Here is a 21,400-nt window from a genome sequence, read left to right as displayed (position 1 = left end):
ACAATTTAACCTCATTTCATACTTGTATTAATTAAATTATAATATATTTAAATGTTTAGCATATATCCTACTATGCAATAGTTGCTAATCAAACCTTGGCCATGGTTAGCATTAACATTAATAATACTATTATTATTTCTAAAATTTGTCAGAACATATAAAAGAATATTTACATTTAGGTGCTGTTTCTACCATGTTCTTGGAATATGACAGGGAGTCGCATTAAAATGTGCACCTATGATGCTCTTAACCTCTCTTTCAACTATTTTTTAATACACTATAATTTTTCAGAAAAATAGACTACTTTTAGGGCATTTGATTTATCTGCCTAGATGAAAGACAGACACATATGTATTTATTTCACATCTTCTGCAAAGAATATATCATCATGACACTCAATAAAGAAAAATCTTATAGTTCATAGCAATTGATAGCTTTTAGAGGCACTTTAAATCCCATGAGAAGGTTCACTTCTATCATATTCATCTTTTAACTCCTGTATAAAGGTACCATGAAATCCGTCCTTTTACTGAAAGATAATTTTACTTTTTACAGAAGATAAAGTTCCCTAAAGGTTGTCAATCAAGCTATGATTTTATAAGCAACCAATGGCAATACCAAATCTAATACATAAATCCACGTAAATCCTAAATTTACAAGGGTTGCTACTTTATTAGAGTTCCTCCTTTTTTATTTATGTTGGAAAATGATACTTCTCAATTTTATTTCAGAATAGTTGTGAAAATAGATTTGTGTACAGCCCATGGAAATGTATCAACTCTTTGTCTCACATGGTTCTTAGCATTTAAAATTATAGTTGTCCCAAGTTGGGGACAACTCAGTGATAGAGCACTTGTCTATATTGCACAAAGCCCTGGGTTTGATCCACAGCACCACTGCCCCCCCATACACACAAATTATAGTTGTTCTTCTATATTAGTAGGAGGTTGATTCCAGGAGCCACTGCAGATACTAAAATTTGCAGTTGCTCAACTCCCTTATATAAAATGGCACGGAATCTATACATATCCTAAATGTACTTTATCGCTTACATTACCTGTGCTAGTCAGTTTTCCATCACTATAAAAAATACTGAATATCATGCTAAGTGAAATAAGTCAAGCCCCTAAAAATCAAAGGTCGAATGTTTTCTCTGATAAGTGTATGATGATACATAACAGGGTGGCAGGGAAGGGCAAAGAAGAATGAAGGAACTTTGAATGGTGTAGAGGAAAATGGGGAATAAAAGACAGTAGACTGAGACAGACAATATTATCCTATGTTATATGTATGATTACATGAATGGTGTGAATCTACATTGTGTACAACTTTATAGAAATGAAAAGTGGTATCCCATTTATGTACAATGAATCAAAATACAGTCTGTAAAAATAAAAATTAAAAAAAATGCCTGAGATAATCAACTTAAAAAGAGAAAGAGTTTATTTTGGCTCACAGTTTTGTAGTTTCTAGTTCATGATTAGGTCTTATTGCTTTGACGTGTGGCAAGGCAGCACATCATACAGAAATGCTTCATGGAGTAAAACCTGCTAACTTCTTGGCCAGGATACCAAATAGAGTTCCACTTGCCACCTTGTGGAGAAGACTCCAATGACACAAATACCTCTTATGAGGCCCCATCTCTTAAAGGTTTCACTCACTCTCAATAGTGCTTGTCTTGGAACCAAGTCTTCACTGCATGGACTTTTCAGGGTCATTTGAGATCTAAACTATAACCATATCTAATAATTAGTAATGACTATTAACTATTAAAATAATAGTTTTACCATATTACTTAGAAAACAGTGATAAGAAAAAAATCTAAAAATTCAGTATAGTCACAGTGTTTATCCCCCATCTATTTTTTTATCCTGCATTGGTTAAATCTGCAGATGAGGAACAATTGTTCTTATTGATTTCCAGGCTTGTAGTAAGAGCTCTGAAGATGTTACAGGAAATATATTCTAACCTCTTCTACAGTGATTCCAATCTTATCATCCTGGAAAGCATTACTGTGCAATGGCAAAGAACCTTTCTAAGGTGGAAACCCAGCTCTACAACTTGTTAGTTGATACCATGGCACAAATTGCTAAACCTCTTCAATTCTTAGTTACTTTTTCTATAAAATAGCTATATTGTGGTATGATATATGGGACCTGGGAATGTGGCTCAGTGGTAGAGTGCTTGCCTGGCAATATGTGAAACCCTGGTTTTGATCCCCAGTATTGTAAAAATATAGATAGATATACAAAGCATTCAAAAATATTCATGTACAACAATAAGCAGAGAGCCCAGCACTTGTAATACATTTAATAAACACTAGCTTTATTTTTTATTATGGCTATTGTTCAGGATATAGCTCAGATACCACGTATACCATGAAACTTTGGCTAACTTGCTGCAGTGGAATGAACATTCATCTCTGACTTAGCTTCACATGAAATTCTATGCTTGTTTTTCAACTTTGCAAGTTCCTACCACTCTATTTCCTCTACTAAAGATAATAATATTTCAATGTCATCTTATCAATAATATGCTCTATGAGAGACTGAAGTGGAACTTTTATTCTCTTCTAAGGCACACTTATGAAATCTTGTGGAAGATTTTTAACTCAATTCTGAACTTTATCACTTACAATGTATGCAACATAAGACAGAGTAGTAGATTTTATTGTGGAATCTATGCCCCTTTACATGGGTCTGTGAATCTACAAAAACTGTTGGCCAAACGTCATATGTATCCAGATATGCGTGAATATGTTTCGGAAGGCATACTTCAGATCTTCTGTTTGATTTTCAAATAGGTCCATACATAACACCAAAAGATTGGTCCACTAATTTAGAAATAGACTTGTGATCCAACTCCAGCAGCCAAAGAATGCTACTTCCTGACAGTTATTTAATAAGATATCTTCACCGATTGCTTTATTTTTATATTTCTAATTTCTTTATGCTTATATTCTTCTTTAAAAGTAAAATGCATTTCACCCTAGTAGTGCCAAAACATTGTAAGTATTTAACTAATACTGGTTCCCTATATTTCATCTCAATATACCTAAAGGTTATATAGCCCTACTTCCAGATAATAATTTAATTTTTTATGAGTTCCTCTTTTTAATTTAACAAATATGTGTCTACTATCTTCTTTATGCCAGACAAGATTCTATTTGACTGCTAAGTAAATAAAACTGGCAAGTTTTCCACTACTTTTATAGATTTATTTTTAATACAATAGGCACTAAACAAGTACTTAGATTAAAATAGATTAATGATATAATTTGACATGATTCCATGAAAAAACTAAGCAAGATAATTAGATAAGAATGATAGGACAGGGAATATTTACTAAGGTATTTGGGGGGAAGTTTCACTGAGAAATGATGTTAGAGTAAATATTAAAATGGTGCAAAGCAGTTAGCCAGGAGAGTAGGAAAAGAATATTGCAGGAAGAGGGAACAAAAACAATCAGTTTAATTTGATTAAGAAAGGTGAAATAATTCAGTAAAATAACAACAAAGTAAAAAAATCTTAATTTTTTAGGCTAAATAAAACAATGTTGTCTTCTTTCCGTAGAAAACTTAAAATATACACAAATGAAAGAAAAGAAAATTCATGTGAAGCATTCTAATAATTTTTGTACTTTGGTATATTTCCTCTAAGAATTTCTAGATATATAGAAAATGGAAAGGCACATGAGATACAATGTTTATTTTGACTTTGTTGTTTTACTTTTACTTAACCTATTATGAGGAAGATCTTTCTAAGTCATTAATATTAGTTATACACAGGATTGCTAATGATTGTGTATCATTCCATCATGTAAAAGTATTATCTTTTATATAATAAATTCCTATTGAACTCTTTTTATTTTCACTCTGAAATAAATGCTGCAATCAATATTTTTATGTAACTATCTTTATTATCACTGAGTGGTTTCTTGGATTTGTTTCTAGAAGTAGAATTCATTTTGATCTTACACATCAAAATAGCATAAACTCTCTCTCTCTGAATTATTAGACTCAATGTACATTTAGTTTGAAACAAAAATCTTTAAAGATCCTTTTGAAGTCTACCATTTGTCTATATCAGTAATGCATTTATACATTTATATGTCTATTGGCCTTTTAAAAGAATTCATCAAAACAAAACTATTGTAGTCTACAAAAGAATTGTCACTAAATGAGAATGAACTCTTGATTTAAAAGATGTCTTTAGTGAAAATAGTCTCCCGGAGACTCACTAAAATTATGACTAAGAGAAATCACTAATTCAGAGTTCACTGAAAAATATTCTTGGTTTCCTTACAATTTAATAACAGAAAATAATTCCAACAGTAAGATAACATTTTGGCAATGATGAATCTCCCAAAAATTGTACTTACAGATTTACTTTGAGCTACCTTGATCTCCATGTGTGTTTCAGCAACTCTCTCTGATCCACATGCTTATTTATTGTCTTTGCATCTTATCCTAGAGCTATTTCTGCCCAGTGGAGGAAGAACATCAATAAACTACAAGATTTTATTAGGTTTATCCAACAAATGCTGATCTCTCCTGTTGGGTTTAATTTGTTGGTCTGTTATCATGGTTGTTCCAATACATCATTTAGTGACCTTTCCTTCTCTGTATTCTAGAATCTGTGTAACATTAATCCCTCTATGTTCTTATACTGCAGAATTAATTACTGCTCTGCAATTTTCATTTTGATAATTATGGTGCTGTTGATTAAAGCAAAAAAGTCACATAGGAAAGCAACTGAAGGAATACACTAAAGCTATAGAACAGTCGGTTTTATTCCCTTGTGTTTCATTGACTTGGAAGAGGAATCTGAGCAGACAACTTAACCTCATTGTTAATAATTACACCCTTATGATGGTGCATCTATGAAATGGGAATGATGTTCTGTATCAAGTTTTTGAAACAAGGGTCTAAATCAGCTAATTTTAAAGCAATTCACAAATGAAAAGACTAAAACTATTCAATAAGACTTCAGTGTTCATTTGGATAAAAATGTTTCCTTAATACATTTCATGAGATATGAGAAAGGAGAAAACCATCTCTTTCCCTTTTAAGAGAGAAACTACCCTCATGATATTTGCTTCATTTTTTTCTAAGGGTAAGGATGGAGAGACTCAGGTATGTAAAGCTGCTGAAATAAAAGAAAAATAAGGCACTTAAAATTAAATTCCATGTACTTGTTCAAATAAAGATATTAAAATCCCATTACAGAAAACTTTTCTGGTCTAAAACTTGTTGAAAACATACACACACACGCACGCACACACACACACGCTCCAAGATGATTACACTTATTTTGCTCTTTTTAAAAATATTCTGCTCAACTTAGGTTTCTTTTGTATGCTTCATTAAAAGTATCTTCTAGGATTTTTTTTCCCAGTCTGTTAAAATTAACATATATCTCACCAGAGGGACTTTTCGGAGAGGTTTAAAAATAAATCTGATTCTACAACCCAACAAGAGTTGTGAACTACAACAGGGGACATCTTTTTAGACATTGGGGTATTACATTATCTTTCCCCTTCTCATCTATATGTTCACTGACTTGCCAACCATGCTGAAGTTTATACAATGTGTGTAAGTCATATCCAAGAGGAATTGTTTTTTCTTCTGAAACCTGGAAGCCTGGGCATGTATGGTTTTGACTTCAAAAAATGCAGTGAATATTTGATGAATTGGGAAACTTGACTTTCAAGGCAAGAAAAACACAGGAGGATTGGTCCCATGTAACCTTTATTTAACTCTTGGGTACATGCATATGGATTTTGTTTTTATTTTATAATTTAAAAAGTACCCTCTCCAGAATTAGTCCACATGCATATATTACACACAGCACAGATAAAGCTTTGCTGAGGTGCTATTCTACAAGGAGTGTTGCTTACCATACCCCCCAATTCTTGACACCAGAACTCTGACTGAGACTCTGATAAACACCATTTATCTCTTGTACTACCTACAAAGGTTGCCAAAATTGGGATTTAATCAAGATAAAAATAAGAATTAGCCAAGATTAACTGAAATCAAAATATATGATCGTGAAGGATATAAACATTCAGACTATCTAAATGAAAGTATAATTTGTTGTTTTGCTTTTTCTAACAGGTACCAAAAGAAGAGCATGGGAATGGTTTTCTTTGTGCAAGGGTATGGAAATTTTTCCCAGTTCTACCACAGAAGGAATGTTGATTTTACCTGCTGATAAATGGGATCTGGGTCACTGGACCATATAAGATTTACTGTCGAAAGAACAGAAGGTTTTTGAGGAAGAGCTAGAGGGAGAGAGAAAAAGAAGAGAGAAGAACAGGGAAGGAAATAGAGCAAGGAGGGAGGGAGGGAAGAAGATGGAGAGGGAGAGACTGAAAACTAACAGGAGGAATAAACAGCTTTTCCTCAGATGAAAAGTCCAGTGGAGGGAGTGGGATGGGAGTGGATATAGATGGGTCCTGAGAGTTCAAGAGGAATTATTCAAGAAGAGAAAGAGTAGTGGAAGAATTTTTTAAAATGACCCTGAAGAAAAGATTATCAAAAGTCCAGAAATGAAAAGTTGAGTCACTAATTACCACTCACCAGCCCTGATCAGAAATAGACCTTCCCTTTCCTGATTCCAAAGCCCCGACTAGTTGAGCCTCCCTTCTACACCAGTTAACTAACATCTTATATACTGATCACCAGTAAAAATGACTGTTTTCTACAAATTTCAGAAAGATATATATTGCCCCCTTTGGATACTGTTTTAAGAAGCCCTGGAAATTTGCAAAAGTGAGGTTGAGCTGTAGACACCCAGTAGTCTAGACAGTGTGGACTCGATCTAAAAAACTTCAGACTCCAAAAGATCAGACAATATAATGAACACACTAATTGTCCTGAAAAGTGAATGTACTTATAATCATGTATACACAGACTACAGACACTACTCAGGATACAGCAAATTGTAACCTTTACGTTATTTTTACACTTAGTAAACATTTAGGCTGAACTTCCCAAGAGAACTAACACTTCATTCTTGAAAACTTCTCTGTCCAATCTATAAAAGCTTTTCTGTGTTCCCTTTGGTTCCAAATCCTACTCAGATCTGTGAGAAAAGGGTGACTCTGACTTAGAAATTTGATTCCGATTTCAGAGATTTCTTAGTATCCCCTCTAAGAAACTCGGATCAACTTTAAGAACTGTATCTTAATCACAACTGAACAAGAACACTCAGTCTTGTGAGACAGACTTTTTGAAGGCTGAAGTACTTTGCTATCATTAGCTGGTGGTCCCTCACATGGGGGTTTAGATCATGGTGGTAGAAGTACACTTTCAAATGAATTTGAACCAGAGTCCTATATATCTCGTCAGATTTATACCTGCAAGCTCTGGTACAGATGGGTTTATTTTTCAAGTTCCTCACCTCTAATGAATTCTTTGAAAATAACTAATGGCTATCTTAGGGTAGATTTTCCCTTAGTCTCCCATTCTGCTTTCTCTGCAATGTGTTTGATGGCTGGAGTTTAAAAAACAAAACAAAACAAAATGAAACCAACCAACCAAGCAACCAATGGGCTGTTCAGCAGTATAAGAATAACTACTGCAGTCTGAGTTTAATAACTTCTTGTGGCACCACAAAAAGTCTCAGATCACCAATAGAAATCCTAATCTGGGAGATTAAGGATTTCATGTGCTAGTAGGAATGGGATACATGTAAATTCTGCAACTAGAATCACCTAGTACTATTTTTTAATTGCACTGGATGCTATTTTTTAATGCTTCATTATTGTACAGTTCTAGGAACTGAACAAAAGATTAAATTAGATTATTCTGCTAGAAAAGAGTAACAGTTGCACACAATTAGATCCCTATATAATATAATAAATATAAATGGGAATTAGACTCGATCACATTGGCAAGGAAAATAAGGGAATTGCTTCTTTATATTATGTGTAGACATAGAGTTAGTTACAGAAATGAGAAATAACCAAACTGGAAGAGAAAAATCCTTAGGCAAAGATAAATTCCAGCCTGCTCCTTTTCAACCATACTTAAATCCCACTAGGAATTATAACATAAGTTTCTAAGGAAGCTTACAGCATTGCCACTGTGTTCAAAAATATATGAACCATTCATTACCTTCTATCCTTGAATTGGAATCCAATAGTAATCTTTCTCTATAATATACTTGTATTCATAAATTCTCACTAGAGTCAAAACTCAAAAAATACCTGACATATAGTTCTTTCCATGTTCTTAATAAGGCACTTTTAGATTTCAATTTTTAAGGCAAATTAAAGAGTTCTCTTATCCCTTATCAGATGACAATTATTCCTAGGAACATTGGTGTACATTCCTATAATTCTGAGAAAAAAATAGTACCCCTTAAAATTAAATGACAACATGTTACTCAAGCAAAGGACTATGCAATTTCCAGTGATGGTAATTATAGACTGTAATATAGAAAATTAATATTTGCTAAGCAATGGAGAATTTCACATGTTAGGCTGTCAAAACAGTAGGCTTTATTATTAGAATATGTTGTAGTTTAGTGGGCAAACTTTGGACTAGGTGTTAAAAGGTCATAAATTAATTTTCTAATTTGGCAACCATCTTGCTGATGACTAAGTATAAGGCACTTAATTACCTTTCTTCATCAACTATTTAAATATGAAGACTCACATTTTCAAAGGACAATTTAAATTACATTTAAAATAAATCAATTTAAGTTCAGATACCATGCAAAAATTAGAAAATAATATCCACCTGCACATAGTCTAGGTAGAATCTTCCTTTCAGGGTTATGCTATCTTCCTGCACCTGACTTTTTTCCTTTTCTTTTTTTCTTAAAAAAGGGTGATTTAATAGTTTTTACCATTTGAGTAGTTGAGGAATAACTAGGAAAATGCTCATAAATCACTTAGCAAAGTATTTGACACATAACAGTGCTTAGTGGCTATTACTGCTAGGAGAATAATTTTGTACTTAAACTGAACTCTTACAGATGAAATTTATTCTAATGTCAAAGATAATTCTCAAATATACCATGGTCTCCGATTATAGTTCTGCCATGAAGTAAAAAGGATAAATATTAAGTTATGAAAGCATCCTTGAAAAAAAATAAAAAGATGTAAAAATGGTTCATTTGGATATACAATGTTCATATTTGCATGAAAATAACTTAAAAGTGATTTCAAACAGTCCAGTTTTTCTACAAATCTTCATGTTTTTTTCTTTCCTGTGGTCTCTTAATAACAGAACTGCCAAAGAGTGGCAACAGTTTCAATTGCTACTTTTAAAAACATACATCATGTAAGTTCCAGAAAAAAAAAATGGGTACAATTTACCTGTCTATTCTGATTATGGCTACTAATTGAATGTAAAGGTATTTGTGCATACAAATATTACATTACAATGAAAGTAAAACAACCATCTTAAAACACAACACTTTTTAAACTTAATATAGATTTATAAAGGCAAATGGAAATTTAAAAGCCATCTATCACAGACTTTTATTTAAAGCCCAAATCATTTCTAGAACATTCTCTTCGGCTGATTATTCAGATCATGTTCGCATACCATTAATGATTGGAAACCAATCACTTCCTAAATCATCATTTGCCAAAGCTGAGCAATAGGAGCTGCCATAGAAGAAGCACTTTTTTTTTTTTTTTTTGGAATGGAACACACTAGATTTGTATTCTAGCACAGTCACACAGAGAGTCCCCTTAGTAAAAACAGTCATGCTAATCCTTTGGTTCCTTATCTATAAGATGTGGGCGATAACTCCCTACCTGTTATTGTTTTATGTGTCAAGTTGGCTTTAGTTAAATGCTAGTACATGTGGCTAACATTTATATTTAGTTGACTTTAAGAAGTTCGCTATCAATAATTTGGGTGGGTCTTATTAATCAGACCTGAAGAGTCAAAATTGAGGTTTCCTGAAGTTCTACATCTAGGTTACAGTGTAAAGACCTGCAGACCTATAAAGTTCAAGCTCAAGATTACCCTATCAACTCCTGGCAAAGTTTCTAGTCTGCAAGTCTTCTCTATGGGCTTTGAATTACCAGCCTCCACAGTTGTATGAGCCAATTACCTTAAAACAAATATGTTTGTGTGTGTGTGTGTGTGTGTGTGTGTGTGTGTGTGTGTGTGTATGTGTGTGTATGAGAGAGAGGAAGATAGATAGATAGATAGATAGATAGATAGATAGATAGATAGATTTGGTCTTTTCTGTATGAGTTCCACATAAGAAAATTCAATCAATCACGGGCCAAAAATATTCTTAATTGCATCTGTACTGAACATATACAGACTTTTTTTGTCATGATTTCCTAAGAAGTACATTACACAAATATTTATATAGCATTTACATTGTATTAAGTATTACAGGTGATCTAGAAATGATTTAAAGCATATAAGAGGATATATGCTGTTTAAATGAAAATACTATGCCATTTTGTATAGGAGACTTGAGCATCCACAGACTTTGATCCACCATGGAGGATAACCTGATGCCAATCCCCTGAGGATACTGAGGGACAACTGACTGTACATCACATAGGTATAAGTTGCTTAATGAAGGGAATGAATGGTCTGAAAATGTGTCATTAGCACTTTAATCATTATGCAAACATCATATAGTATACTTACACAAACTAAGACAGCTATAATGTCACTAGAAAATATAATTTTAAGGGACCATAATCATATATGTGGTCCATCACTGACTGAAAATTCATTATATGTATATACATTATGGATCATGAATGTATATACACACACATATACATACATATATATACACATATGTACACATGTATGTATATGTATAATGTATTCTATTGGTTTTCTTTCTCCAGAAAAACCTGATGGATACACTACCTCACAGGAACATATCTTCTGAGGATAAAATGTCACTCAATAAATTTGACTTCCTGATGTCTCCTTTCAAATTATTATCTAAATATTATCTCCCTGTAACCTTTCCTACTAGTCAAAGCTCCAAAATCAGTAAATGCAATACATGATCCTAGATCATATATGACTCGTGTTGATTCCTGTACTACAAATAATATGACTGAGGTAATTGACAAAATCCAATATGAACTGTAAATAATATAAAAGTGGATTACATAGAATTTAATAAATGTACTGTATTGATGTAAGATAATATTGTTTTTAAGAAACGTACACTGAATTAATAAAGCATAAAGGGGCATGATGTATGCAACCTACTCTCAAATGCATGTAGAGTAAATTGTGTGCTAAATTGAGAAACATGAAGCAAATGTGGCAAAATGTAAACAACCATTAATTCTGGGAAAAGTGGGTACAGGAATTCTCTACCATACTTACAACTTTTCTGTTTTCTTAGGATTGTTTCAAAATACAAAGTTAGAAAAAGGCAAAATTAAAAGTAATTAAAGTGGCACAAATGGGTCTTAGCATCTCTTTCAAATCACCTGAACTAACTTGCTGTAGTTGGTAGCATCCTTTTTAAGGACTTTCCTGTTTCTTAAACACTGACTAAACCCATAGTCACACTCAAAGTGGAAAATGGGCCACAGTCTGAGATGATCACAGTAGAAGATACAAAATTACCTAATCATTTTCCTCCACCAGTTTACACTTTTCATATTTGAATGACATAATACTCGTTTTTAAATGGATGAGATTTAAGAACATTTAAGCTCAGTCTGCTTTTTCTTTAACATATTCACCATTTACATATGGTTAGAGATGCTTCCTAGGGTCTAGCTTATTAAATCTTCCTTTGAGTTAAATGAGACACCACGTTAACTCAAAAGGCCCCATGTGATGAACTGCCCCCAGAGGGTCACTTGCTTTGGGACATAGTAAGGAGGCTGACATCTAATTGTGGCACATTGCTTCAACCGTGAAATGCTTCATAAAGAATGAATTTCATTCTGTAATTATCACAAAAAGGTAACAACCAAATAAACTTCTCTCCATTTCTTCTAGTGCAACTAATTGCAAACTATGTGACGGATAAAAGTCACTCAAATGTCATTGTCTGTCACCAAGCCTGACTGGGAATCTTCCAGACTTCTTTCTAAATTCAACTACCTATTAAACAAAAAATTTGGCTAGATACCTTAGAATTTCAAGTTCATTTAACAGAAAATTGACAGAAATTTCTTTTTTCCACTTGAGTTCTTCTCTTCCTGCATACACCTCATGGATTCTCCCTTATCTTTTCTCCACATCTGCTGTCTTCCTTGATACCTGAATGTTGTGATGCAAAGGCAGTGCAGCCAGAAAGTCAAAACCCAAAATTTAGGTTCAGATGCTTACTCTGTGCCTCTTCAGAAACTACAGAGACTTAGGTATGTATGTCTACTAATGCCAGCAAATCTTCTCCTGGCCCAGCTACTCCTAGTCCCTTATGCCCAGAGTAAGGTCTGACCATTATTAATGCCCATTTTGAAGTAGCACGTACATCATTATTCCACACCACAGGACAGCCACAGACATCTGATAATAATGTACTAATTGCGCCCCTTGGTGCATTTATCTTAGGCAAACCTGTCACTAAAATACAGAGGAAAAGTTAAAAGAATTGTGTTACTTATAGCATCATAGTGTAGGAAGGTACTAAAAGAATGAACTCTTCCAGATTTTCAGATGGTGCAAAAAGTCCTGCTTGTGTAGGATGGTCAAGATAACATCACCCTCCTGACTGTACTTTTTTGACTATAGCAATGACATTCCAAGATGTCTTAGCTTCTATCTCAGAGTTAACCAACTTTGAAAATTTCTGTTCTGTTTATTTTTGTTTTTTGTCGTTCTTGTCAAGGTGTTTAAATGCATTAGAATATCAACCTTTTTCTCTCATTCACCTTCAAATCTTTCCCATTGTTCCTTTAATCAGTCTCACACATAGCTGCCTAATTCATCCTCCCTCATCTTACACCTTTGCTTAGAGAAAACGAAATAAGATAAAACAAAACTAAATGAACTTCTTGTCAGAAATCTTCTTATTCAGAATGAATTACAAACTCTTATCTGGGCTTTGAGGTTATCTGGAACTTGCTATGACTACTTTTCTAAAAAGTTTCTTCCTGATTTTTACATTCACTCCACTCCTGATGTGTGTTGTCCTCCAAATGACACCTACACCTGCAGTTCCCTATCTCAATGCCTTTGCTGCTGATGGTCTTTAGGCTGTAATGTCACCATGATCTCCACCTGACCACATTCCACCAATTTAGGATCAGCTTCATCTCCATTTCCCCTCTTTTATAAACTCTTTGTTATTGCCCCACACAGGACCCTCCTCCTACTCTGAATTCTGAGGAGTTCCCAAGTGGCTACATAACTTGTCCTTCCACCACAGGTTCCTGGAGATACCAGTTTCCTTCAAGGGCATGGAGTCTAGAGACAGATCATGCAGGGTCAATTCTTGACTCCTTCATTTCCTGAGCAATTTACTTTTTAATCTTTCTAAATTTTGGGTTTCTCAACTACAAAATGGAAATGTAAAAACGTACCCAATTTATAAATGAGAATCAAATGAGTTAATACTATAGAAAAAACCACTTAGACTAATGACTTGCAACTTAACATTCACCATGTTTGTCAGTATTGGTACTATTTGTGTGTGCACACAATCGTGTCCACACACATACAAACATAGTATTTTGTATACAAACATTCTAGAAATATATGTAAAACAAATATCAAATTAAAAACTCCAGGAAGCTTTGGAAGATGGGGTCTTAGTTTCCTATAGCAATTCTTCTAATGCACAGGCAAATTTGAGTACTCTGATCTTTGTAAGGATGGTGTCTGGTTAATCGTTTATTTGGCAACAATAAATAACAATTTAAATTAGATTTCAAAAGGACCACAATCTGAAGTAAGGAATAAAAAATATTATAGGGTAGATCTCAAGATCATGCCAGAGACTTGGTGACACGTAAACCTAGAACAAAGAATGCATAACATTGCAATAAACATAAACACCACATTCTTGGTTTACATGTTTTTGAATTTTTTGAGCTGAGTCTTCTAGGAAAGCCAGTGTGTGGCAACCAGGGTTCTACTTCTATTCCTGATCTTCTTGGAACCTTGAGTTCATTTGATTAGAAGATGCTCTCCACTTTTCCTAACACTATGGTGATATATTTTTCCAGAAAATTTTTTTCATTTGTAAAATGATATATATCAAATTGATGCAAGGGTATAAAAGTAAATCATATTATTATGTGTTTAACAATTGCTTTTACCAAAATAATTCAAAGCATGTGAAGTTAGGACTACATAACCAATGAACACACATTTTCCCCACCTATTAAATTTGAACTATATTAGAGGTATACTGTAGAAATACAATGTCTTCAGTTGATATTATCCTACAATAACTGGGAAAGATTATGACCGATTTCTTCGGTTATGAAGCATCTACAAGTCATAGTTTTGTGTGCAAGTTCTGAATGATTTGCTTCCCTGCTTATCTTTCTAATTTAATCTAATCACTTCAATGGTCGTCATCTGAAGAACTCACATTTCCCAGAATGCACCCTGCTCTTCCTGGTGCCTCTGCACATGCACAGCCTCTTCTTTTTCCCCTATCATGATAAACTCTTGCACCCTGCAAGTTCCAGTGCATATGTCACCTTTTCCCTCTTTCAGGAGTTTTCTGAGTATAGTTAATCATGTCCAGCTCTTATACTTCCATAGTGCCATGATCATACTTCTATTTTCCTGCAACTATCTATCTTTATTGATAGTAGTAGATCACATACATATATCTACATATATTGTAGTAGATATATATATATGCATACATATATACAAATATACATATATACATATGTGAGTGTGTGTATATATATATATATATATATATATATATATATATCTCTTGATTTAATTGTGAGGCCTCAGAGACCTGAGATCCACATCAATTCATTTCTCAGACCATAGCATCCAGTATAAAGTAGGCATTTAATAAACACTATTTCAGAGAGTGCCTGAATGAACTATCATTTTTCCTCAAGGAAACATGAATTCCATTTTCTCAGTGTCCTTGTCTATAGAATCAATAGTATTGCCTATACATAAAATAAATCTGTTTTAATTTTCATTTAAATGTCATGTTCATATGACATGTTCATGGATGTCCATTTTTATTTTTGAAGACATTTTCTTGGTTCATTCTAATTTTTTCCCAAAATTATCAGAAGCATTTTATGGATGAAGTAATAACTCTTAGGCTTAATATTATGACCTTCACCTTAATAGCAAAACATGTTTTCTGAACTTTGAAACTGTCTTTTTAATCAATAATTCCTGCCTTCAAATGTTCATCTGCTAATAGAAAAGTATCCCCATATGTACCAGAACCTACTGTGTGGGATTATTTTATTCCCCCCAATTTCTTTAGCATAGCCATTCATCCATTCATCCATCCATTCACCAATCCATGCATTCATGTAGCCAACAAAAGTTATTTAAGCACTTATTGAATACTGGGAACTGAGCTCAGGACTGGAAATCTAAAGATAAAAATGAAGAGGATTTGCCCTCACAGGGCACACAGCCCACAGCAGACAGGCAGGCCCATAACCACAAACACAACACAGGAGAGCAAGAGTTAAGTACTAATGAAAAAGGTGTAAAACTCAATGGATGAAATCAAGGCATGAAAGCAGGTCTTCTCCAATAGTTTATAAAGAAAGATTTGAAAATACTTCAAATGCCATACCTCTAAGAATCTGAAGATACCCTTGTATCACCTCACATCAGCCTTTCCATGGACTTCAGCCAAGAAAGGGACAGGAACATCACCCTGCCCTCTCTACGGTATCTCTCAGTTGTTCTCAATTATCGGCTAGAAGCACCGTATCTGAAAACCAGAGAGCCCTTTCCCCTTCAGCCAGCCTGTGGGGTGATGAAAACATGGGAGCTGAGCCTATCAGTGCTTGTATCAAGCAGCTGAAAAAGTTGTAGCCCATGAGTCATGGCTCTTTTCATGTGCTTCCAGCTCTGTGGGAGGAGAGGCCTTTGGCTGGCAGCACTAGCAATCTAGCACCTATGATGATCACTTGGGGAAAGAAGGACGCTAGAGCCACTAGGAGAGCTACACAATCCTCCCACCTTCCTGAAGTGTGCATATCCCCAATGCCACTACCAGGCCATGCCTCAAAATAGTGTGAGAGCCAAAACCCACATTTTCAAAAAAGGGACAAATAAATTAAGCTCCTGCCACCCACTTCCCTTATGTGCAGCTAAAGAAAATCAAATGAAATAAACAAGCAAATTAGCAGCTGGTATGTGAGCTTCAGATCACGAATATGTTTTGAAGCCTCTGCCAACTTGTTCTTCCTGAACTGAATTTGTTCTTGTTGGGAAAATAATAATTAGTAATCATACTACTAATATCAGTGTCTAATGCCTATTGAAAGCTGCCAGTGTACTAGACACCATGCTTACAATTTACAGGCACACTCTATTTATTTGTTACAAAATTCTTGAGATGCTTCTATAAAATCCAGACTTTACAGGTGGGAAGTCTGAGATTCTGAAAGACTAGGTAATTTACCAAAGTTCACACATGCAGTAGGTAGCAGAGCAGAGTCTACGTCTATTGGTATCCCAAGCCTGTTGCTCTTAAGCAATTCACTTTCCTAAAACAAAGGAAAACATTTATGTAAGATCATTAGAAGCATGGGCATTTTTCCCATCACTTGTTGTTATGAAAACTATGAATTCCTGTGAGGTTTATGCAGTCAAGAACATCACTCTTTTCACCTGGAGTCACTTTTTCCTTGCTCAATATTTGTAGGAAATAGTAAAATAAATAAATAATTTTAAAAATACTAGAAGCTTCTAAGTCAATTAATCACAGAGAAGAAAATAGATTTTAAATGTTGTTACTAGTTTAGGTAACATTTTAGTACTAACTTTATATCTATATCTATATATTCATTCTAGGTGCTTTTTTTTCTGCTAACAAATTAGTTTTAAATTATTTAGCACAATTTGGAAAGATTTTCCCATAGTCATAGAGGGACAAATACTTTCAGTGTCTGATACTATATAGCCTAAAGGGTACCTACAAAAAGAAAAACAGCTTTGTAAATAAATAAGACATGGGAAATTGGGACATTTAAAATTAAACAATAATAATTGTTTTTCTGAGAAATAATATAGAATTTGTAAGTAAAAGACACCTGGAGGGAGGGCAATTTAAGTAGATTCTACCATTTTTTAAAATTTAAAATGGAAATCTACCATGAATCAGACTTTAAAAAGATCACAGTGGTTTTCAGTGGGCTAATAAATAGACCAAGGTAAAACCTTCCTGAGGGATTTTGAGTGGTGAAGCAGAAAGAAAACTTAGCTACACCAATTCTGATGCCCTATTATTTGGGGGAGTCAAAGAGGAGAGAGAGGTTTCCAAATAGGCCCCTAAAACTTCCCTGGTGAGTGTGCTCTTTTACTAGCACCAACAGTGTAGTCCAGGAGTTTGTTAGAAAGCAGAATATCAGGTTTCCTCTCAGACCTTCCGAATTACAATCTGCATTGTAACATAATGCTCAAATAATTTCTAAACACAATGATGTCTGATAATATCCACTCTGAAGCAACCCATTAGAGTTTCATACACACTTTTCAAGTTCAGTAAGGGCTGATGACAGCTCAACTCCAGCCAAGTATGGACTTCTGTATCTTGCTCCTATTCTTTCCCGTATAAACCACTTATCATTCTCACTGCTACAGCCGTAATGCAAGCTACCTTCACCTTTCATCTGGGTTATTTTAGTAACCTTCTAACTGTTCTCTACCAAGTTGCCCATACTCCACAAACCCTTCAGAGGGATCTTGTCACTGGGGAGGCCAGATTGTGTCTTTCCCATGTTAAAAATAGTTCGGGTGCCTTTCTTTGCACTCAAAATAAAATTAAAATATCAAACATGTTCTGTGTACTGTCTAACTGTACCTCTGTCTCACAAATCCCTTCCTGGAGCCTCTGAAGTAACTATATCTCCCCCATCTTCACATGGCTTTCTGTTTCTTGAGGGTTTCAACGTGATTGTCATCTCCTTAAAGACCTCTCCCTAATGACTCTCCTCCTTGTTTCCCTAAATTTTCTTTCTTCATTCAAATTACCAACATTAAAGCTATTTCATTTATTTGTATGCTTGCTGTAAATCATCTCCAGCCACTCCAATGGCAAGTTTTATAGTAGACAAACATGAAAATTACTACCTGGGTCAACTGACAAGGATCCCTCCTTTCTCTTCACCTTATAAAATGCTACCCCTGCTTTGACCTGGAGAGGTACCTGGTCTTCAGGTGCTGAATAAATCTATAAAATCTTTTTGAGTCACTTAAATGATTTCAGTTTATTATTTGCCTCCCTTCATTGGAATGTAAAGTCTTTATGGTCTTCTTTTGTTAGGATTGATCTTTCTGATTCACTACAACTATCAGAACTTAGCATACTGCCTTTCCTACAGTAGATGTTAATAAATACTTGTGGGCTCCTCCTAAAACCCAAAATAATTGGTTCTTGCCTATCATATGCACTGAGAACATGTCCCTTTGCACCTTGGACTGTTTCTTTTCAAACCCATTCACATTATCTTGCTCTTGAATCCAGCTTCAATAAATGAGGATGTTCCTCTTTCTACTTGTACTGGTTTTATGGCCTTAATAACTTAATCCTACCAATGGAAAAAACACATAGGTCCTTTTGTATAGATTGATTACTAACACTTGAAAAAGAAAGCAAAAAAAACCTCTCTGTAACTTTTCCCATAGGCAATATGGCCCCTTAACATTTTGATTACAGAGCTTTGAGTAGTGACAACTATTCTAAAAGTCCCCAGATACCCCAGGGCTCAGGGAACAGCTGTAGGACAAGTCATTGAAGGACTGAACAAGGAAATTCTGTGAGCAATCAGAAGAAAGAAGATTGCAGCTTGAATTCTGTTATGGGTATTGTACCAATTTTGCTTTACTTACTATTTCCATCTAATTAACTCTTCTATAAGGAGGTTAGGACCAATGTTATGACTTTGGGCAACTAAGGGTCCTACAAGATTACAAACACCAAAAAATTACAAACACCAAAACTAGGATTGAACACTGGCAGTCGCTGCACTGAAGTGACATCCTGATATCCCTGTTCAGATAGTAAGCCTGAAGAAAGCCCTGTGATCTTCTGACATGTCAGTGTTGACCCTCATAAGCCAGATACCTTGGCTAGAAATAATATCCTCAGCAATTCACCAGACATAACTATTAGCTTTGTACCTTGGGAGCAGTGGACACAAGAAGAATTTCACTGGCATGCAGATACAAACATCCATATAATGGCAAAGAGACTGCAAAGGGATCAAATGTGAATTAGGGAGAATAGTTAAGAGGCTGTTACATCCTCCCAGGAGAAGAGAAGACGGGAGAAATGCATACATCCGCGAGCTCAAATAGAAAGAATGTTCACAGCAGATGATGACAAGCATGAACATTGCTTTTTGAATAGTTGTTAATATATTAACTCAATGAGTAGAACACACACAAAATTAGTTTTTACCACAGGTATCTAGAAAAAGTTTCCTGGACAAAAATGTACTTTTAACTATTCTTTCCTTTGTTCCACCACTTACCTTATACAAACCTTTATTTTATTACTCCAAGTTATATTTCTGAGAGTAAATTTTGAAAGTAACCATGGCCCACTTGTGATTGTATATATATATATATTTTTTTTTTCTACTGAAAATTAAAAACTACGACTAACATATATTGGTTAAATTGACATGGAGATATAGTTGATAGCACATTTTAATATTTCCACTGCATTTATATAGAACTTGGAAATTCACCCATTTTAAATTAGGAGAAAACCACGTCATGCAAATGCTCTCTGAACTGTTCAAACTGAAGATTTCCTTTCATCTACCTCTTAAAATTGAATTTATCTACCAATTATTTCAAACTTCCAACACAAAACCAGACACAGTTTTAGCATAATGTGGTTCTTTTGTAAGCTATTCTTTCTAATCAAACTGATCCAGAATAAAGTGTGACTAAGTGAGTCCTGCATAAAGCAGCAGTGGGGACAGAGTAGCCTGTTTTGTCCCAGGTGCTTCCCTTTATGGGCATTCATCATAGAGGTAGGGTGCTTCTTCCAACCAGACAGGACAAGACTCCTCAGTGACTGCTGGCAACTTTCCTCAGAGTGGGTCTTCACAAAAGCAGCCTGTGCCCTTGGCAGCTCTCAAGTGTATTCAAAGCAGCTTTAATATGGTCCTTGCAAGTGATTAAGCCAGGTGCTTACAGGTATTTAGAGTAGATAGAGGGTGCCTACTCCTTCAACAGTAGAGTAAGCCTTTATTGATTTCCTGTCAGTGTGAGTATCTTCATCTCCAGGCCCCAAGTCATGTCTACTTCCAATCCAGAACACTGGTCTCCTCTACTCCAAAGTCAGTCAAACCTAATCTCCCCACCTTCCAGTAGCCTTCTTCAATCCCAGCCTCCTCGGTTTTCTGCTCAGTTGTATCTCTTCCTGGCCTCATCCTCATTTACAAAACCCATTTCCTTTCTCTTTTCTCATCACCTTTAACTCTTGAACTCCATTTCTAAGTTACAGGGGGTACAAGAATGTATCTTCTGGGCTGGGGTGATAGCTCAGTTGGTAGAGGGCTTGTCTTGCAAGCACAAGGCCCTAAGTTCGATCCCCAGCACCGCAATAAAAAAAAAAAAAAATGTATCTTCTGTGGAAGGACCAGGCACACAGTCACTTACAGCACTAACATACCAAAACAGACCTTGCAACTATATAAAATGTTGAAATATTTATCATAAGTACTAGAATTAAAAAAAGTAGTTGAAAACTCAAGACCAGCATCTTCAAGAAATATTAGGTAAGGCAAATATCATTAAAGCAAGTGATTTCAAGAAGTGAGAGATCCACTGTTTTCTAAATGTTATGTAATATAGAACATAATATAAAATTTTTGATGTAAGATGGAATCACCATTGTTTTATCCAAGGAAACAAAACAAGGGAGGGAAGATTCAAACTTGAACTGATCCTACTGAGATCAGAGTTTAGTAGAGCAAAATTAGATTAGAGTGGCCACATGCCTCCATCCCCTTATGCTATCTTGCATTAAAGGATAAAATCTTCATGCCCAATATCTTAGAGATGTACGAAATCTCATCAATATTAATATACGGCATGGTGATTTCAGTTTTAAGTCTCTTTTCCTTCTTTCTCCCCCAATCCTGATATGTGCCAAAGTTGAAAGCAGGTTCTCTGTTGGGGACAAATTCAAGCAGCTCATCACATCACTCTTCCCCTCTGATGATTAAAGCTTGGTTTTGAGGTCAGGTTTGTCTATGGATTATCTTCCTCCTTTAGATTACATTCTCCCAG

At 34.8% G+C, this 21,400-nt stretch overlaps 1 protein-coding gene across 2 annotated transcripts in view; it reads right to left on the bottom strand.

The window, feature by feature from the left end:
• The window catches only part of Lingo2 (leucine rich repeat and Ig domain containing 2), a 492,373-nt gene that overhangs the window by 284,472 nt on the left and 186,501 nt on the right, over nt 1–21,400 (bottom strand). The gene's annotated exons all lie outside the window — the stretch shown is intronic.

This window comes from Sciurus carolinensis, chromosome 14 (genome assembly GCF_902686445.1).
Source record: "Sciurus carolinensis chromosome 14, mSciCar1.2, whole genome shotgun sequence".
Taxonomy (NCBI): Eukaryota; Metazoa; Chordata; class Mammalia; order Rodentia; family Sciuridae; genus Sciurus; species Sciurus carolinensis.
Note: the sequence above shows the minus strand (reverse complement) of the source record. Positions and strands in the feature narration are given on the sequence as shown.